Source organism: Leptodactylus fuscus, chromosome 3 (assembly GCF_031893055.1).
Source record: "Leptodactylus fuscus isolate aLepFus1 chromosome 3, aLepFus1.hap2, whole genome shotgun sequence".
Lineage (NCBI taxonomy): Eukaryota > Metazoa > Chordata > Amphibia > Anura > Leptodactylidae > Leptodactylus > Leptodactylus fuscus.
Window position 1 is genome coordinate 229,055,829 of NC_134267.1, and position 15,434 is coordinate 229,071,262.

A 15,434-nucleotide genomic window follows, 5' to 3' on the forward strand; every position below is an offset into this window, starting at 1 on the left:
AAGATGTACACAGTTTCATTAAGAAACTTTCCCTACATATGTATGTTTGGTTGGCCAAGAATGTATTTCCAGTGGGAGACGGGAAGAAGACCACACAAAATACTTCTGGCCAAATTTTATCTCGATTGAGAACAAAGGATTGAGAATGCCAAATAAAATAAATGCCAAAATAAAATCAGTATTGCTCTTCATACTCAATAGATGGTCTGCACAGTTGGTGGCTTCAGTCAACCTAAGTCTAGTCTGTATGACCACCATATGTTAGGTGACCATGGCCACCTTCATGACCACCATATGTTAGGTGACCATGGCCACCTTCATGACCACCATATGTTAGGTGACCATGACCACCATATGTTAGGTGAACATGGCCACCTTCATGACCACCATATGTTAGGTGACCATGGCCACCTTCATGACCACCATATGTTAGGTGACCATGGCCACCTTCATGACCACCATATGTTAGGTGACCATGACCACCATATGTTAGGTGAACATGGCCACCTTCATGACCACCATATGTTAGGTGACCATGGCCACCTTCATGACCACCATATGTTAGGTGACCATGGCCACCTTCATGACCACCATATGTTGATATTTTGTATAGTCAAAAACAGTCACTCTAATAACAACCTATTCATATAAGAGTCTTGACAACTATGTCAAGTACAGACATAGCAAAGATTAACATTACAGCTAAAGGGTTTTTCTGTCCCTGTATTTTATATTGATGACCAGTCCACAGCATCAGTATCTGATCTGTGGGGGTACAACACCTGTTCTAACAGAATTCCCGGAATATCTGAGTATATATGGATCGGATTTAACTATTAACATATGTGATAATCCCTGTAGTAATAATCAGAAGGTTTGTAGATTAGAACTACCAGAATGGATGGGCTCCCAAGAAGTCTCATATTTTCATCTATAATGGTCATTATTTTCAGGAGGGCGGGATCTTTGTAGTCTAGTCGATGACCAAGGATAATGGATATAATTATATTTCCAATTGCAAAGCTGGTTTTTATTGTCAGATCAGTTGGTTTACCTAGAAAATACAGAAAAATTATAAACTTCAGTTTATTAAATGTCAAGTTTGTAGACCAGGCATTTTTGAACAAAAAGATATCTGTGTTTCTTTTTATAATTTTGAATGTATTCTAGGGAAAGAGGGGTGATTTTAATTTTTAATTACTTTTTTACAGTATTTATTTATTATTACCCCCTAGGGGTCTTGAACCTCGGGGAGTCTGATCACTAAGGAAATGCATTATAATGCTAATGTATTGTAAAATACTGGCATTTGTATGACAGGCTGCCTAGAGCAGCCTGTCATTCAAATTAATGTTAGATAAGCTGGTAGTCTTCAATAGACTCCCAGAAGTCATAGCAATGGACTTCTGGCTCCGAATCTCATTCATGGGCGCCGACGATTCTCCCTAAACTGATGCTCCGCTGGAAAAATAGCGCCTCGGTCAGCTTTGGATGTTGAGAAGGGGTTAAACCATAAAACCTCAATTCATCATAAGATGACAACACTCTATTTTTGTCATTTACGCATTAGACAACCAGTGCTAATGCCTCCGATCGGTCCCGGAGGCACCATTTTCCTGGTGGCGCATGGGCGCCGCCATTTTGCCGGCGATTGTCGGCGTCTGGAGCATGCTCCAGGGCCGACGTCACGTTTCCATGACAGCTGGTCTGCTTTCTCTTTCTTTTGCAGGCTGGTCTATGCAGCCTGCAAAAGAAATGATGATTTTTTGCAATGCATTGCAATGCATTAGCATTTTAATGCATTGCATTAGTGATCAGACCCCCTGGGGTTCAACACCCCTAGGGGGTCTAATAAATGCAAAAAATAAATTTAGAAAAACTAAAAAAAAATATATAAACATTATTAAAAAGTATTAAAATTTCAAATCACCCCCCTTTCCCTAGAACACATATAAAAATAGTTAAATACTGTGAAACACATACATGTTAGGTATCACTGTGTCCGAAATCGCCCGCTCTACAAATCTATAAAAATATAAATGGTAAACGCCGTAGCGGGAAAAATAGTTAAAAGTGCCAAACCGCCGTTTTTTCACTGTTTTGATTCTGATAAAAATTTGAATAAAAAGTGATCAAAGCAATAACATTTCCCGAAAATGGTAAAACTAAAAAGTACACCCGGCCCCGCAAAAAAAGACGCCCTATGCATCCCCGTACACGGACGTATAAAAATGTTACGGCTGTCAGAAAATGGCGACTTTTAGAAAAAAATTTTTTAACACAGTTTTGGATTTTTTTTAAGGGGTTAAAATGTAAATAAAACCATATAGATTTGGTATCCCCGGAATCGTACCGAAACACAGAATACAGGGGACATGTCATTTTGGCTGCAAATTGAACGCCGTAAAACCGAAGCCCGTAAGAACGTCGCAGAAATGCACTTTTTTTTTTCAAATTCACCCCATTCTGAATTGATTAAGTGAAGTGATTGAAGAGTCATAAAGAGAAAAATAAGATGTTTAAAAAAAAAAAAACAGATAAAGGCAGCAGAGATATTCATCAAAAATAATCCCAATATACTGTATCCTTCAATTACATAAATACAAATAAACTAAAACTGAGACACTGAGTCCCCTGAACCATGTTCTGGGAGTAATGGTGGAGGAGGATGAGGATCTATTTTTTTTTTACACAGGAAATGCAATGATAGGCATGATGGCTGGAGATAATATAAAGTCTTGATTTAACATCATCTGCTTAACACAAAAGGAAGTGCAGATGTATCTCAAAGGTGCTAAAATAGACAATGACCGACTCTGAGTCCTGATTCGATTCCCTATGAGTTCTGAAGGAATGAAGGAACAGTGACTCCTATATCTAATATTCAGCCATTTGTATAGTGGGAAGATTTTGCTGATTCAGGACCGCACAACTTTTTGGGATTTTTTTTGTACATGTGGTTTTGAGGGCTATAACATTTTTCATTGTTAAGGCAATTTTATTATTTTTTTGTGTCTTTTTCGATGACACATAGCGCATATAGGGTAACTCTAAGATCATGACAAGAACATAGTTCTGCCTTTATTCAAATCAGTAGAGGAAAGAAAATGTCCCCAGCATCATAGGTAGGTGTTCTTTACTGTAAGAGCAGTGAGGCTGTGGAACTCACTACCACATGATGTTGTGATAGTGGATTCATAGTACAAGTTTAAGAGGGGCCTGGGCACCTTTCTTGCAGGTTATGGGGCAGTTGGCACCAGCCTCATGGTTTGTTTGCCTTCTTCTCGATCAACACTGTAGGGTTATAGGTTGAACTTGATAGACTTGTATCTTCTTCCGACCTCATCTACTATGATACTATGTCTGACTCCTTATACATATCCATGTGTACACCCTTACCTTTCTACTTTGCTGGATATGTCCAGATATGTGTCCCAAGATGATTAGTAAGTGTTAGGATGGGTTTCCTCAGGTTTGCCTTCAGGCGCACAGCGCCACCTGCAGGCCAACCCAACTCTCGCTCTCGACGTCAGACAGTGAGGCGACTGGAGTATAAGTCCAGGTTTTTTTCCCATTGAGCATGCTCAGACATTTCAGAGTCGCTCAGAGGTTAAGTCCCATTGTGGCTCTACTGAGCATGACTGATGAGGTCATGGCCACTGCCCTGATGGGCGGGGACTTCCCTTTATATGGTGTGAGTCGATGCCCGCCCGGAGCTCACACTTTTACCAAAAAACACTTGAGACAGGAGGATAGAACAGTAGCTCCAGGCTGTTTCCAGTAGCTAGGCAGGTTGTTAGGCCTCTGTGTGAGGTTACCTCAGCGCCGCACCTCCCATGAGGCGACCGCTTCAGGCGGTGCTATGCCGGGCCCCCAGGGGGGGCAGCATTTTTGCTGACCTAAGCCAGTCCAGGACAAGCTGTCCTGGACTGGCTTAGCGTCACGGTCTCGGCAGCCCGGTACGGGAAGCGAGCGGTGGATTGGGGAGGCCCTGTGGATGCAGTGCTGTTCCACCAGCCTCCCCTCACGCTCAGGCAGAGAGCAGGTCCTCTCCCTGCCTGCTAACGCTGCGCCATCCGCTCCGCCCCACTTCGTTCCGCCCTGCTCCCTCCGCTACGCAGGGGGCCACTTTCTGTCGTCCGCCTCAGGCAGCATAAAAGCTAAGGTAACCCCTGGGTTACCTTAGCTGCCATCTGGCACTGTTAGTAAGACCTATAAGTCCTGAACTGGATGCACTACACTACGGTTCGGTGCAGTGGTCTCTGTACCAGCAGGTGGACTGGCAGCAGGCTTGGTCTCTTAGCTAGCCTGTCACTGCCTACATGTGTTGTAGCTCCTAGCTGTGCAGAGCCATTTGTGTTGCTGACAGGGGTGACATTTAACCCCTGACAGCCTTTGTTGCAGCCTATTCACACGGTAGCTGCACAAACCCATTTACCCAGTGAGGTTAACTGGTATAAATCTCCATTGCAGTTTATTTACACGGTAGCTGCATAAATCTTCTACCCAGTGAGGTTAACTGGAGTAAATCTCCATTGCAGCCTGTTCACATGGCAGCTGCACAAACCATTTACCCAGTGAGGTCAACTGGTGTAAAACTTTATTGCAGCCTGTTCATATTGAAGCTGCACAAAGCTATTGTCCCAGTGAAGTCAGCTGGTGCAAACCTTGTCGCAACCTGTTCACATTGTAGCTGCCCTAACGCATTCACCCAGTGAAGTGAACTGGTGCATGCGTATTACTTCCTGTTCAGACATACTGTTGCCTGGTACTGGCACGCGGCCACCCATCTGGGCCTGTGGACCTCACTTTCAGTGTCCTGCAGTTCTGTAGTTGCAAAAAAAACATTATTTTTATATATTCACACAGAACCGTAACAGTAAGATATTGCTTTTTATAGTGTGTCATAAACTGATATTTTATTTGTGCTTATGTGTTGCCCCCAGTGGTTCTCTTATGAGTTCCAGTCGATAAACTGTTTCCTAGGATGTTGCAATATTCTATTAAATTGTTTTAAAGAGAAATTGATTTGATTTAACCAAATGTAATCTAAGTAAAGGATAGAAACATCTGTACCTTCTAGAGATTCCAAGAGTTTAACTAGAAATCCACATTCTTCAACAATTCGATCTTCAATTGTTTTCTTGCCCATACCAAAATCACGTAATTTAGATATTGTGAATCTTCGCATTGCTTTCCAATTTTCACCATGAGAGAATGGTATTCCTGGGAGAGCACAAAAAATAACAAGTTACACAGGGGAGTACCTCTGTCCGCTTGATTCATTAAGAAGTCGTTTATGGCCTGTCTCTGTTCGTACAGTCATTCCAACATATAGAGGGTGGAATTCCAATGGGTGGAAATGTTGCATATTAGCCTATGTTGGGGGACACCGTTGTATCGCTGCAGCTCAGGGAGGGTGTGTTTGGCGATGTACAAGTGGCTGAGGTGCACGCAAATTTTACTGGCGATTTTTAGGATGTCTTGCAGATGGGAAATGGTGGACAACCACATTAAACACATGCGGCATGCAGGGAACATGGCTCAGCCCTCCTTGATACAGCACCGACACCATGTTCTCTGGCTGAGGGAACAGAAAAAGACAGACAGGTTGAGGATGGGTGAGGGCACAGGGTTTGCTCCCTGGCCATGCCAACTAAGATTGGTGTCTAACAAACCCACCGAATTTTGGCTGGGGGTGTCTGATGTGATTTGGGATGAAGTGGATGACCGAGTCAACCATTCTACAACCGCTGGGTTGCTGGTGAAGACACTACTGCTAGTTGGGAGCTCAGGCCTCTGGAAGTGACCCCTGCTGCCAAGGCCTCTTACTCTGCTGCGACATGTGCCTGCACCAGAAACATTTAGGCTTGTGCCCTTTCCCTGTGCAGGGCCTGTCGCTTCTCTGTCTGACATACTGTTAGATCAAATAAGTAAATGACAAGAAAATTAATACAGGGCAAAAGACCTGTAATTTTGTCTATTTCACACACAATGGTGAATAAACCACTTCTGTGCGCTGCACAGAAAGAGTCACAACAGGCTATATATGGTCAGGAGGTTGAGAGCCTTTGGAGTCCAGGGGCCACTTCTTAGGGCCTTTGTCAACTCTGTGGTAGCATCAGCCATCTTCTTCGAAGAGGCCTTCTGGGGGAGTAGTATACCAGCCAGGGATAGAAATAGACTTGACAGGCTGATTAGAAGGGCCAGCTCTGTTCTGGGGAGCCCCCTGGACCCAGTACAGGTGGTGGGTGACAGAAGGATACTGTCTGTGGTGACCTCCATGCTGGAAAACAACTCCCATCCCATGTATGAGACTGTGACAGCACTGGACAGTACTGTAAGTGACCGACTGCTTCACCCCAAGTGTGAGAAGGAGCGCTATCCAAGATCCTTCCTCCCAACCACAGCCAGGCTCTACTGTACATCTTTATTATTTATGGTGTCTTCTTCACTAGCCTATTTCGGTCACATAGCTAATGCAGGGACTCCTATTCAACTGCAACTTTAGGAGTCCCTGCACTAGCTTATTCTGGTACAGGGGACCTGGAGATGTTCCAGAATAATTAACAGTTTTTAATTAGAGATGAGCAAATCGAAGCTAAAGTGGAATTCTATCCAAATTTCCTGAAATATTTGATTCGCATCGAATCCGAATTTCCTCATGCTTCGTGGTAATGAATCGCATGTTTCTCTAAAATGGCCACTGTACATGTTTGCAGGTTCGCAATAGATCATACCTTTGTAATTTATATTATTGGGGTCTTATTAGTCCTTGGGCGGTGCAGTTATATGATGTAAAGCTTTTTCTTGGTGTTTATTAGTGTGTAAAAAATTGTGTGTTGAAGGGAGAAAATAACAGGCCTTTTTGGCGCTCATTAGTGGCAAAAGAAAAAGGATTGTTATTCATTAATCTCCGCAGTTGTGTTCTAACGCCTTTTCTTTATTAGTGGGGAAAAAATAAGATAAGATAATATAAGATAATCTTTTAATAGTCCCATCAAGGGGAAATTCAGTGTGTTACAGCAGCATGGATGATACAGTAATGTATTACAATAACACATACAAGCTCATAGCAGATAGAAAAGATACTAGGAGTCATAGCAACTAAGAAGAGAAAGAAAGACTTCAGGATCATTTAGTTCTCTGTGCGGAGTGATGTTGATTATACAGTATGTTCTACCCATGTTTGCTTGGATTTCCATCCCATATTCCAAAAAGACATACTGATAAGGGGGAAAAAAGTGTACATTGTGGGGCTCACAATCTATATTTTTTTTTTAAAAAGTAGGAAAGTCTAACATTACACTGCTAACACTCAACACAGAAGAGAACAGATGCGATTGAAATCTCATGAAAAAAATATTGTAATGTTAAACTTTGTTACATCTGTATATGAGCATCTGAAAAAAAACATACATAACTGAGTACAAAGGTATAAAAGTAGATTATAGTTTCAATAGATTACCACATCCAATGTTAATCTCTTCGAATATTGGGATATGAGGTCTTTCTGCAAATTCGTCTGCGTAATCCACAAGAGCACTCTTTACGGTTTCATACCCAGACAGAACCACCATTTTCACGCTACCCATTTGAATACTGTATATAGGGCCGTAGGTTTCTGCAAGCTGAAATAAAATAAGAAATTTTATAAGGGTTCAGATATTTCTATTATATTATTTTCGGCAATAACACTATTATTAGAGACCTTTGAGTGTAACAAGTAGAGGCCAAGGGAAGGTGATTAAAGGTTACTATAACTTTGTTATTCTTACTCACCTCTCCTTGGCATCCACTTATACTTGAAGAGATTTCGGAGTATAATAATAGCACTCCTGCTTCTGCCCATCTCTAGGAATTACTGGTTTCCAATAAAAAGACCTAACTGGTTCATAAAGATTTGAAGTTCATGCTCTGGAGCTACATTTCCTCAGGGAGATCTAATACCTTGAGATACACCCAAAAGCTTCTTATCCCGCCATCCATTAAGGGACAATAAATCTAAAAGAGTTGTCTAGTTGGTATCTTGTTTGGCTGAATAAATGAAAAGATGAAGACTAATAGCAAGCTTTCTGGAATATTTAGTTCTCTTCATCAGGATGGTATAATACAATATCTGAAGAGTCACAAAAAGACATAGGAATGGTGTGGTAAATAAGACAAGAGATGAAAAGCAGAACTATAATGATTAGAGATGAGCGAACAGTGTTCTATCGAACACATGTTCGATCGGATATCAGGGTGTTCGCCATGTTCGAATCGAATCGAACACCACGTGGTAAAGTGCGCCAAAATTCGATTCCCTTCCCACCTTCCCTGGCGCCTTTTTTGCACCAATAACAGCGCAGGGGAGGTGGGACAGGAACTACGACACTGGGGGCATTGAAAAAAATTGGAAAAAGTCATTGGCTGCCGAAATCAGGTGACCTCTATTTTAGACGAATAGTGGATTTCAAATCCGGGTCATATGAGAATGTGAACTTTGTGACTATGAGACAGGGATAGCTGTACAGGCAGGGATAGCTAGGGATAACCTTTATTTAGGGGGGAATGTTATTAAAAATAACTTTTTGGGGCTCTATCGGGTGTGTAATTGTGATTTTTGTGAGATAAACTTTTTCCCATAGGGATGCATTGGCCAGCGCTGATTGGCCGAATTCCGTACTCTGGCCAATCAGTGCTGGCCAATGCATTCTATTAGCTTGATGAAGCAGAGTGTGCACAAGGGTTCAAGCGCACCCTTGGCTCTGATGTAGCAGAGCCGAGGCTGCACAAGGGTTCAAGCGCACCCTCGGCTCTGATGTAGGAGAGCCGAGGGTGCACTTGAACCCTTGTGCACCCTCAGCTCTGCTACATCAGAGCCGAGGGTGCGCTTGAACCCTTGTGCACACTCTGCTTCATCAAGCTAATAGAATGCATTGGCCAGCGCTGATTGGCCAATGTATTCTATTAGCCTGATGAAGTAGAGCTGAATGTGTGTGCTAAGCACACACATTCAGCTCTACTTCATCGGGCTAATAGAATGCATTGGCCAGCGCTGATTGGCCAGAGTACGGAACTCGACCAATCAGCGCTGGCTCTGCTGGAGGAGGCGGAGTCTAAGATCGCTCCACACCAGTCTCCATTCAGGTCCGACCTTAGACTCCGCCTCCTCCGGCAGAGCCAGCGCTGATTGGCCGAAGGCTGGCCAATGCATTCCTATGCGAATGCAGAGACTTAGCAGTGCTGAGTCAGTTTTGCTCAACTACACATCTGATGCACACTCGGCACTGCTACATCAGATGTAGCAATCTGATGTAGCAGAGCCGAGGGTGCACTAGAACCCCTGTGCAAACTCAGTTCACGCTAATAGAATGCATTGGCCAGCGCTGATTGGCCAATGCATTCTATTAGCCCGATGAAGTAGAGCTGAATGTGTGTGCTAAGCACACACATTCAGCACTGCTTCATCAAGCCAATACAATGCATTAGCCAGTGCTGATTGGCCAGAGTACGGAATTCGGCCAATCAGCGCTGGCTCTGCCGGAGGAGGCGGAGTCTAAGGTCGGACCTGAATGGAGACTGGTGTGGAGCGATCTTAGACTCCGCCTCCTCCAGCAGAGCCAGCGCTGATTGGTCGAGTTCCGTACTCTGGCCAATCAGCGCTGGCCAATGCATTCTATTAGCCCGATGAAGTAGAGCTGAATGTGTGTGCTTAGCACACACATTCAGCTCTACTTCATCAGGCTAATAGAATACATTGGCCAATCAGCGCTGGCCAATGCATTCTATTAGCTTGATGAAGCAGAGTGTGCACAAGGGTTCAAGCGCACCCTCGGCTCTGATGTAGCAGAGCTGAGGGTGCACAAGGGTTCAAGTGCACCCTCGGCTCTCCTACATCAGAGCCGAGGGTGCGCTTGAACCCTTGTGCAGCCTCGGCTCTGCTACATCAGAGCCGAGGGTGCGCTTGAACCCTTGTGCACACTCTGCTTCATCAAGCTAATAGAATGCATTGGCCAGCACTGATTGGCCAGAGTACGGAATTCGGCCAATCAGCGCTGGCCAATGCATTCTATTAGCCCGATGAAGTAGAGCTGAATGTGTGTGCTAAGCACACACATTCAGCACTGCTTCATCACGCCAATACAATGCATTAGCCAGTGCTGATTGGCCAGAGTACGGAATTCGGCCAATCAGCGCTGGCTCTGCTGGAGGAGGCGGAGTCTAAGATCGCTCCACACCAGTCTCCATTCAGGTCCGACCTTAGACTCCGCCTCCTCCAGCAGAGCCAGCGCTGATTGGCCGAATTCCGTACTCTGGCCAATCAGCACTGGCTAATGCATTGTATTGGCTTGATGAAGCAGTGCTGAATGTGTGTGCTTAGCACACACATTCAGCTCTACTTCATCGGGCTAATAGAATGCATTGGCCAGCGCTGATTGGCCGAATTCCGTGCTCTGGCCAATCAGCACTGGCTAATGCATTGTATTGGCTTGATGAAGCAGTGCTGAATGTGTGTGCTTAGCACACACATTCAGCTCTACTTCATCGGGCTAATAGAATGCATTGGCCAATCAGCGCTGGCCAATGCATTCTATTAGCGTGAACTGAGTTTGCACAGGGGTTCTAGTGCACCCTCGGCTCTGCTACATCAGATTGCTACATCTGATGTAGCAGTGCCGAGTGTGCATCAGATGTGTAGTTGAGCAAAACTGACTCAGCACTGCTAAGTCTGCATTCGCATAGGAATGCATTGGCCAGCCTTCGGCCAATCAGCGCTGGCTCTGCCGGAGGAGGCGGAGTCTAAGGTCGGACCTGAATGGAGACTGGTGTGGAGCGATCTTAGACTCCGCCTCCTCCAGCAGAGCCAGCGCTGATTGGCCGAATTCCGTACTCTGGCCAATCAGCACTGGCTAATGCATTGTATTGGCTTGATGAAGCAGTGCTGAATGTGTGTGCTTAGCACACACATTCAGCTCTACTTCATCGGGCTAATAGAATGCATTGGCCAGCGCTGATTGGCCGAATTCCGTACTCTGGCCAATCAGCACTGGCTAATGCATTGTATTGTCTTGATGAAGCAGTGCTGAATGTGTGTGCTTAGCACACACATTCAGCTCTACTTCATCGGGCTAATAGAATGCATTGGCCAATCAGCGCTGGCCAATGCATTCTATTAGCTTGATGAAGCAGAGTATGCACAAGGGTTCAAGCGCACCCTCGGCTCTGATGTAGCAGAGCCGAGGCTGCACAAGGGTTCAAGTGCACCCTCGGCTCTGATGTAGCAGTGCCGAGTGTGCATCAGATGTGTAGTTGAGCAAAACTGACTCAGCACTGCTAAGTCTCTGCATTCGCATAGGAATGCATTGGCCAGCCTTCGGCCAATCAGCGCTGGCTCTGCCGGAGGAGGCGGAGTCTAAGGTCGGACCTGAATGGAGACTGGTGTGGAGCGATCTTAGACTCCGCCTCCTCCAGCAGAGCCAGCGCTGATTGGTCGAGTTCCGTACTCTGGCCAATCAGCACTGGCCAATGCATTTCTATGGGGAAAAGTTAGCTTGCGAAAATCGCAAACTGACAGGGATTTCCATGAAATAAAGTGACTTTTATGCCCCCAGACATGCTTCCCCTGCTGTCCCAGTGTCATTCCAGGGTGTTGGTATCATTTCCTGGGGTGTCATAGTGGACTTGGTGACCCTCCAGACACGAATTTGGGTTTCCCCCTTAACGAGTTTATGTTCCCCATAGACTATAATGGGGTTCGAAACCCATTCGAACACTCGAACAGTGAGCGGCTGTTCGAATCGAATTTCGAACCTCGAACATTTTAGTGTTCGCTCATCTCTAATAAGGAGTAAACAACTGGAGCAACACATTTTGCAGCAGGTCTTAAATAAGGAGTGTAGAAAATGTATTGTCCTCCTGTTGATATCTGGTCCATGGTTACAATACCTCCATCAGGCCAGAGAGTATTCGCCTTAATCTTTGGGGTTGGCCATTAATATTATATCTGTGGTGAGGATCATCTGCTCGGAACATCATGTCTCACTTTAATGTTTACTTGCCCTACAAACTGTAGTGGTGACTTTAGGTACTTATTGGAGTCTATGATACAGCAGTGCAGTACCTAAAGTCACCACACCACAGTTTCTACAGCGAGTGAATATTACTGGTAGCTGTGTTGTCTTGGAGCAGTTGATAAGTGGGGATCCTGGATGTCAGACCCTCACAGATCTAATATAGGGATAGTCAATCAGTATATGAAAGTGGATAACCCCTTTAAGAGAAGTAGAATAAGATAAGATTCAATGAGACAAATTCTCCCCTGCTCTTAGTGTGCCAAATGGCATTGTGAATTTATACTCAGACACTCCTGTCTCTCTTACATTTGAAGTTTCCTTTTAATACCACAATTTTCATGCCTTTCATGTTTTGGAGACTATAGACAATAGTCTCCCACTCTGCCAAATCAGTATCCCTGCGCTATGCTGAGGAGGTCCAAAAAGACCAAAACAGCACTGTCCATAGCTGGGAATCTGTTCCTTTTGGAATAGAAATACTAATTTGGCAATTAAATCTGCATCATGATAGTAGGCTTATTAACTGAGTCATGCATGATGTTAAGGAGGCTGCCTTCTAGGGGGCGGCATACAGAGGCACTGTTCTCCTAATTACATCCTGGAGAATAGATTTGCATATTTTTTACCCTTTCATGTTTTGGTAAGAGCTACAAAAGTGTTTTGGCACAGGTAGATCGGTTCTTTTTTATTATGTAATAATTACAGTCCATCCTCATTCCACATTTCTCCCATGTAAAGACCAGTAGACACATCCAAATCATTGACAAAAAGTAATGCATCCAGATTGCTGCAAAACGCACCCTTTTATGGTATGCCAGAAAAACACAGAGAAGAAGGATTTGGACAATGGGCTTTCCTATAAGCCTTGCATATGGTCCTCTGCCATTCATGAGGGGCTAAAGAGGTTTTAGGTCAATGATGACAATGATGAGTTATGAATCATAGCCATATAAAACGCCTAGCCATGGATGTTGCCATTGTGTGGTGATGGAGTCTTCTTGAACCCTAGGGGGTCTGATCACTAATGCAATGCATTACGATGCTAATTAACTTCATTAACTTCCTCACAGATCTCAGAATCATTAACTAGTAAACACACATCCTCCAATATAATATACAACAGATAAAACATTTATTGAGTCCCAATAAAAAACAACCCCATAATCAACAAAAAAGGTGTATTAAAAATAATGGAACATTCTTACCAGTTCCAGTAGGTAATGAAGCATCACACACTAAGGTCACGCAGCAAGGGAAACACATCGGGTACAGGAGAACAATGCTAAAACAACCTGTCACCCCAAAAATAGCTCTCCCAAAACTAACCCTAACAGCCCTGTTAATGTCTCCTACCAACGCGTTTCACATAAGTGCTCGTTCAGGGGATATTTAGAAGAAGGACCCAGTGATCCAAGCTGTAGAGCTTCAAGCCCTGAGTGCAGGGGAGCTTATAGTAACCTCACAATCGTGGGGTACATTCATTGTAACATTTGTATAACAGACAAGCCTGGGAGCCTTCATTAGGTTCCCAGTTATTATGGCAACAGATCAACAGCCCCAAATATTGTTTCAGGCACCAGAGATCCTACCCAAAATGGCAGTATCCATTTTCCCCTGGGAAAACGGTGGGCAATAATAATCCACTGTAGTAATATAGTAGCAGTAGTAGTACTATGTGCTGTAGAAATAATAATAATCCACTGTAGTAATATAGTAGCAGTAGTAGTACTATGTGCTGTAGAAATAATAATAATCCACTGTAGTAATATAGTAGCAGTAGTAATACTATGTGCTGTAAAAAAAATATAATAAAAAAATAATAATAATAATCCACAGTAGTAGTAATAATAGTAGTAGTAGTAATACTATATGCTGTATTAGTAATAGTACTATTGAAGGGGTACACTCCCTCTGATCAGTTGTTTGAATAGGGTTGCAGCACTTGGGTAAGCTCTGCAGTCTCCACTTCAGGCCATGGCATATCTTCCAATGGTCAGATGGCCTTTCTGCAGATCAGTCCCATTTAAGGGAACGGGATTGGTTTGCACACCAGGCATAGCTTATTATTGTGTGGTACTGTAGGTACTGTCCTTGGAATACAATGGAATACAACAAAAAGGCTCCTTGAACTTAAGGGTGCTGGAATTTGGACCCCCACCAATCTGATATTAATGACCTACAATATCTTAAAGATAGTTCATTAAATCTGAAGGCAGCCAAACCCACACTCCCATTGTAATGACTAGGAACTAGGGGGTTAGCGTCTTTAGAAATGAGCGAGTACTGTTCGGATCAGCCGATCCGAACAGCACGCTCGCATAGAAATAAATGGACGTAGCCGGCACACGGGGGGTTAAGCGGCCGGCCGCCGTCAAAGCGGAAGTACCAGGTGCATCCATTCATTTCTATGGAGCGTGCTGTTCGGATCGGCTGATCCGAACGGTAGTCGCTCATCTCTAGTCTTTATCAAAACTGCATTCACAACATGGATATAACACTCCCTGTTTTCTGGATTGGTGGGGCTTTTTGGGACCAGACCCCAAAGATCCACAATTTATTTTTTTATTGTATGGATAGGGGATACATATTTTAGGAGTATAACTTCTGTAAGGGTGAGCATATCTGCAAGTCCCAGAAATCTCTTTTCAGAAGACTGAAATCAGTGCATGAGATGGCTAGCACTCACTGTTGTCTTTAGTCAACTCCTGACCCGGCTCAGGGAAAACTAAAATACCTACAATCTCTCTGCTCTATATAGCTGTATATATAGGATGCATATACAAGATTTTGTATAGGAGATTGTATATCATAAATTACCTTCATCAGAGATTCACTTGGTCTCTTGAGATTTATCATGTGCATGTTTCCAATCACTGGCAATTTCCAGGGCCCAGGTGGGAAATTTCCAGCAGGAACATCAGAGGTCCATGACGTAAGATGTTTTAAAATATATACAAATAGCAGAAGTAATAGCCCATAGAGTATCAGTGTAGAGTACGAGCAGTCCATGGCTGTTCCTGATATCAGCTGCCAGGTACTCTCTAAATCTTGGCAGGGCTCAGTGGATATTTGTTTGCTGCTTCTTTTATAGTTTTTGTGATGCATTAAATAATTCACAGACCTGGCTAATCATTCTCTACATGGTGAACTTTACTTTACTTCCTTTTTTTAGAATCACAAATAAATAGAACATTGGAGACATCTCGTAACATTTTATTCTCCACACAAGTCTTATATTTTTTTATATTTTTTCATTGAATTTTGCAATATATAGCAGAAGATGAATAACTGAGATACAGTTATATACTCCCAATATTTAAAGTACCTTAATCCACAGCACTGCCCCCATACCCACTAAAAAGGGGGAAACTAACC

General features: G+C 43.6%; 1 pseudogene; it reads right to left on the reverse strand.

Moving 5' to 3' along the window:
* LOC142198590 (uncharacterized) overlaps positions 1–15,068 on the reverse strand; it is a 64,812-nt pseudogene extending 49,744 nt beyond the window's left edge.
* Between the last annotated feature and the right edge of the window lie 366 nt (positions 15,069–15,434).